At 35.9% G+C, this 6,025-nt stretch overlaps 1 protein-coding gene across 2 annotated transcripts in view; it reads right to left on the reverse strand.

Moving 5' to 3' along the window:
- Nucleotides 1–2,046, reverse strand: part of klhl4 (kelch-like family member 4) — a 41,390-nt gene extending 39,344 nt beyond the window's left edge. For both annotated transcript variants that reach the window (XM_084086004.1, XM_084086002.1), the window contains exon 1: nucleotides 1,894–2,046. The gene's annotated coding sequence lies outside the window, so the exon portion shown is untranslated. The remainder of the gene's footprint in view (nucleotides 1–1,893) is intronic.
- Nucleotides 2,047–6,025: the final 3,979 nt, after the last annotated feature.

Raw genomic sequence — 6,025 nt, forward strand, 5'->3', positions numbered from 1 at the left:
AGTTTTCAAACAGCAAACTTCAAGCTAATTTGATAAGAGGTGTTCTAAAATATCCATGCAAGATCATGCAAAAAAAGGATAATAAATTGATTTGTTTTAGTAATTTGCTATATATATATATATATATATATATATATATATATATATATATATATATATATATATATATACTGTATATACGTATAGGCCTACACACACACACACACACACACACACACACACACACACACACACACACACACACACACACACACACACACACACACACACACACACACAAATACAATTGACAATTACACTTACTGCCTTTAACTGACAGTGCATTATACTAATGCTTTAAGTCCAACAATGTTGTATTAATAAAGGCATGTTACAATGAGACATAATCCAATGTATGGTAACAACCCATCAAGCTGGGTAACCTCTTTTATTTGTACAGGAGTCAAGGACACCATCTGGCTCCACTCTCCACATGACACATGAGATGTCAGTCCAGACTGGTACGGTAAACCACATTATCATCTAACATCTGCCTCACAAGCAAGCACACCTACTTTCCTCTTCTGCCATCTCTTTATTGCTCACTACAGTTAAATGATGACATGACTTTTTGCATTGGCAAAGCTATTAAGCCTTCTGTAATCATATCATCTTTACAATGAATCTAGCAGAGTAATATTGCACAGTATTGTATTTTAGTGTTCAATGCCCTGTCTTGATCATGTGACAAAATCTAGACTGTAGGTGGGAAGGAACAGGAAACATTTTACATACTGTAAGTGCTGAGAAATAGGACCCTCAAATGAATTTAAAAATGAATGGCCCTTTGAAAGATGAAAGAAAGGTCTCAAGTGTCAAAATTTATGCTGTGTTGGCTGGTGATATTTCAAATATAATTGACCATTGTCCATATTCATGAGACTCACAAATTAGAGGAGGTCAGCAAATAGTAAAAAATGCATTCGCGCGCACACATACATGCAGAGATGAGTTGTCCAGTGAACTGAAATCTCAAAGAGCACTCTATAATACTGTATACTAGGTCTACTACTAGCTATTTATCTTATCCTTTTTTGTAAAATCCCTGACCTGGTGTGGGTCCATGATCATGGCATACGCAGCTACAGAGACACAATGCAGCCTTATGGGGAAGAACATTCACTCACAGGAGGTCAGAAGGGCCAGGTTTAAAATGTATGGGAAAATTACATTTAATGTGCCATATAGGCCTATGGCCATGCCTGATTTATACTTTATGCTTTATATGTCGAACAACCCTGTCATGCACCAAAAATAGCAGCTCTACAAACTCATAACATGTCGCATAGCTTGTAGATCTGCTATTTTCGGCACGTTGCTCGAGTAGGCTATAAAAGCATAAGCCATGAATAGGAGTATATCTCTCAAATTTATAGCATAATAGAGACATTGACACTGTAGGCATACAAGGACAAAGTAGACAGGAATATAGTATGTTTCAAACTTGACATGCAGCTCGGAGAAGACTAAAAGAAAGGAAAGTTTGTTCTGAAGCCTATTATGTGTATGTCTTTTATGTAAAACTATGACTAGATGTCTCAAATTCATATAAAATCATGAGTCAGTAAACAATTAGTTAAACAATTTAACAAATTATAATTACAAAAGAAGAAGAGTCCAACATTTACAACATTGTGGAAATAAGGCATGATTCCAATAAGATAATCCAGGCAATAAACACACCCTATTGTTCTTAAAAAATAAATAGCTTGCAAATGGTAAAATAGTGTCTATATTTGACTCCTACCTCATGCATCATTACAAATACAATTCTAAATGTAGATATAGCAGCTACATCTAGCAAGCTAGATGATTCACACAAGAGCAGTAATGTTTTTCCAAATGTGTTCTTACCTATAGATGGACCCAAAGTGGACTTTCAGAAAATCTAACCTGATTGTCTTAATACAGTAAGTATCCAATGGAGATGAGACACATTAGATCCAGAACAACTTCATACATTGCAAGTCCGATGCAATGATCACGCGTTTTTGTCTCCCAACAGTATGTCCCTGTTGCAGCACAAAAATATTTGCCACGCCAGAGAGGAAAGGAGCATTTTCCTCTTTCAAAGGAAACTCCTGATAACTCTCTTCCTCTGTGCTACCTCAACAATTGCATTCAAGCAACCAGGATGGAACCCCAGGATCACTTCCGGTGTTCCAAGTAAACACTGATTTCACTAAGTGTTCCAAATAACAATTAATTGTTCTACAATTACACACTTGTATGATCTAGTTTGAAGTTATCAAGATGTGTAAATGCTGCTGGATTGTAAATACTTCATATTAGATCCTCTGAACTTCACATACACATAGTAATTTTAAAAAGTTGAGTAAAAAAGTTTCAACAGGTTACAGAAAAACTCTATCGTCAATGAAACAGCTAGACTCATTAACCAAACAAAAGTTTTAAATGGATTATATGGATTGTACAGCTGGTTAGGTTAAAAACAAGTACTTACTTGTAGTATTCACATTTAAATGAAAAGGTTGACTGGATTTCTCAACAGAGATTCCCCAGCTAGAGCCAGATTGATATATCGGTCTGGCCGATGTAGCTACTGTATCAGCCATTATATGACTTTTTTGTGTTTGGATTTTAACCTTCGACCTGGCGTCCCTATTTTGGGCATGGTATTATAAGTGAGCATTTTCAAAAACCTTTAAAAAATATCAGATCTACACTCACAACCCACACAACATGTTGCATTGCAACGTGTTGTGAGCGTGTACATCAGCACAAAATATATAACATTATGAATAGGGATTAAGTGGTTAAATTAAAAGTTAGTTGTGTATATTTTTATGATTTTTTAAAAATACACAATAAATAGAAACTAAGTTTTTCAAATGTATTTGAAAATATGGCATAGGTCAAGCTCTAGTCAAAGCTATCAGATCGCAATTTTTCTTTATCAGAAGTAAAGCCTGGGGAATTTTGACACAAAAAGTGGATCGGTTACTGACAGTATCGGCAGGGCCTTGGCAGCGCTGTTCAAAAATAAAACTCCAGTTCCAGGTTGGAACTAGTATGGGCAATGTGTGAAATCGTGGGACGGATAGTCAGTGGTAGTGTCTACAATGTGAATTGCTGCATATGAAATCTTTGAAATGTCCCACTGACTATCCACAATTTCACACATCGCACCACGCAGACAAAGCTCCTACCGGTTCAATCCTGTAACTGGGTTTTGACCTATTGTTGTTTTTGAACAGCTCTCCCAAGGCCCTGCCCAATGACCCAACCCCATTCTATCCACTTTTTGCTTCAAAATAGAAAGTTCACCAAGCACACCCTGAAGCACAGAACAGACCATAATAATCTGGAATGAGTGTGACAGAAAATGATAAATATATACCAGAAAATAACTTACTGAGTATACATGGGGATGGCGATATAACCTTAAACCTAACCCTAAGTACCATGTTCTTTCCTGGTACAAACATATTTCACAATAACTGTATTTTTGCCATCTAGGTCCTTAGAAGGTTTTATGTTACTGGTACTTACTTACTATGCTTTTATAACGTCTCCTTTCCTGATAACTACACTTACTATTGTTTTTTGGGCACTAATATTAAAGGTATGTTAATTTGGTTATGTTCAACTTTATTATCATATGTACAGTATTACTGTATAATACAATGTTTGTGTATGTTTACACTTTATTGATCGTGGTCTTTGTCATTCTCCAGGTGTCCCATAAAGCAGGACTGATTTCACATTGGAACTGAAGATTCTTATTTCCGTTAGTTGCTGTATCTCTCTAGAGCGTCAGATGTTCTTGAGCTGTAATTAAAAGCTGTCCTTGCCATGCCGATCCTTGCTTTGACATCTGCATCTGTACCTGGTTGTCAATGACACTCCAAGTAGGTGAAGGACTGTGCTTCTTCTAGTGTGATTGGTTCAGCACTGGTTTGGATTTATCTTCATGCTCTTTGTTTTTCCCTTGTCAATGTTAAGTCCTACTTGTATTGAGGTGGCCAATCTCAATGTGTAAGGAGTGGGTGAAATCATTTTCACATGTGCCCATTTGTGATACAAATAAACACATACAAATAAACATAAAATCAAATCAAATCACTGATAAACTGGTATTCCGGTGTATCCTTTAAAATGAGTTTTAAGTCTGATATATCAAATATCTAAATACTGAATCAAGCAATTTAAAAACTGTCTGGGCTGCACACATAAGCACAAAACAACAAACAGTAGATGTTAAAATGATCCCAAACATGTTTGAAAGTGAAATATCCCTTTACGTAAAATGTGGCTCATCTTACCCAACTCTCCCATAATGTATCCTAACAAACAGTATCCTAACTTTTTGTGTAATTGTTAAGTTAATTAATTAAGTGTAATTGTCCCATATATAAAATACTCTACTTGTCCCATTATGTAAAATACATATCTCTACTTGTCCCATGCATACATATCTTGAGCTTGTAGATTTGCTATTTTTGAAAAATCTTGAAAATGTGTGCAAATCTTTGAATATATGCTTATATATATTATAATATATGCTTATACGATCTTTCAAAAATAGCAGATCTACAAGCTCATAGCGGGGCACTCGGTGCTGCGCTATGAGCTTGTATATCTGCTATTTTTGAATAGCTAAAGAAATCTAAAGTGACACGGATGCGTTCCCGGATTGAATGGGTTAAATGTAGTTGTGTTCAACGTAGGTTCGGGAGTAGAGACCGCCCTCTGCTCAGCCACTCACGTTCATGATCAAGTTCACCTGCACTACTTATCTCTCAGCCAATCCACGTAGCAATCACCACAGTATAAATACACACGCTTTTGTATCACTTATCTGTTTGTTGGAAGAGAAGGTGTGGTCTCTTACTAGTGAATACACATTAATTGTCTACCAATCACGCTGCAACCAGAGTAGACAGGCTATGGCTATGGACAACTCCTTGGACACTGAACACATCGAAAGGTATTGAGGCATGTTATCATCTGTAGAATAATATAAAGTTACAATGTTATGGCCCAGTGGTTCCCAAATGATGTGCTGCTGAGGCACACTGGTGTGCTGTAAGACAGGTCCAGGTGTGCCTTAGGATTTCATGTCAAGTGCTACAGTATACAATATACAAATGTATACAAAATGTTATGAATCCTCTTTTAATTTACTTTGTGTGCACTCATTTCCCAATACACAGGCAAATTATATAGACATTATAGGCAAACATGTACACAAATGAAATAAAATAAATGTTTTTGCATTGTAACTCTTCTTTTTATTTCAAAAATAGCAAAAATCTACAATCTCAAAACGTGTTATGTGACATATTGTAAGCTTATCGATCAGCTATTTCTGCTATTTCTTTTTACTATTTGTGAAAGTGTGAAATTAAGTGTTTAAACGTTTTAATTGGCATTGGTAAATAAATAAATAAGGTTTACAGAGTATTAAGAGTGATAACGTGTTAAAGACTAGAGTGGGTCTTCAACATTTTTCAGGCCAAGGACCCCTAAACTGAGATGAAGATGAAGCAGGGACCCCTACTTCATATTGTATAAAATTGGGTTGCAGATTAAACTTTTTCATAGATTTCATAGATACAGTGGTTTGACAGCACTATATGTGATAGCACAGTGTTGTGTTTTTTTTTTTTTAGCTTATACACATCTTTTCTATTAATATGTTAGATTAATGTTCCTGTGTATTTTCAGACATTTAACCTTTTAAACCCTCAATACTTTGGTACTGTACTTGGTCTGCTTTTTTTCCCCTACACTAAATCGAATGTTCCCCCCAGAATATGGATGCCAGGGTTCAAGTGGTTAATGTACACACACAAAAAAAGTTCCTTTCATACAAAGATTTGGTGTCCCACCTGTAGTAACTCTGAGGACCCCCTGTTGAAGTTCTATGGACTAGACTAGAGGCTATTTTGACAAATATGAATACAGGTGTGCCTTGAGATTTTGACTTTGGCATTATGAATTATTTTCAACATGAGAGGAA

The sequence above is a fragment of the Gymnoscopelus microlampas genome (assembly GCF_963454915.1).
Source record: "Gymnoscopelus microlampas genome assembly, chromosome: 18".
In the NCBI taxonomy this organism is placed as follows: domain Eukaryota; kingdom Metazoa; phylum Chordata; class Actinopteri; order Myctophiformes; family Myctophidae; genus Gymnoscopelus; species Gymnoscopelus microlampas.